At 60.4% G+C, this 366-nt stretch overlaps 1 pseudogene; it reads right to left on the bottom strand.

Moving 5' to 3' along the window:
* Nucleotides 1-28: 28 nt before the first annotated feature.
* The window catches only part of LOC119594496, an 854-nt pseudogene continuing 516 nt past the window's right edge, over nt 29-366 (bottom strand).

Genomic DNA, 366 nt, shown 5'->3' with positions numbered 1-366 from the left:
TTCCGTTTTTTCCGCCCCCCGACCCTCCTCAGGTGCACGTGCTCGGTCGAGGGGCCGTCGAGAGGCGTGTGGCCGTGGGGTCGGTGGGGTCCAGTCCCTCCTGCGCCCGCGCCTCCGCCGGGTGCACCAGCAGAAGAGTGGCGGTTGAAGTATTTGCGGAAGTGCCGCTGACGAAGTACAGGGGGATGGGGTGATGCAGGAGTTAATGAAGGACAGACAGAAGCCGAAAGATGCGGAAGGAGTGCCAGTAAGATGTTGTAGTCATGCTGGAGTTCTCGCCGAAGTGCCCCCACATGATGAAGAGTTTATGGGGAGGAAGCAGATGGCGAAGATGGTGACGAAGGCCAGGACCATCTTGGCCACCTT

The sequence above is a fragment of the Penaeus monodon genome, chromosome 34 (genome assembly GCF_015228065.2).
Source record: "Penaeus monodon isolate SGIC_2016 chromosome 34, NSTDA_Pmon_1, whole genome shotgun sequence".
Taxonomy (NCBI): domain Eukaryota; kingdom Metazoa; phylum Arthropoda; class Malacostraca; order Decapoda; family Penaeidae; genus Penaeus; species Penaeus monodon.
This window is presented reverse-complemented; position numbering and strand designations above follow the sequence as displayed.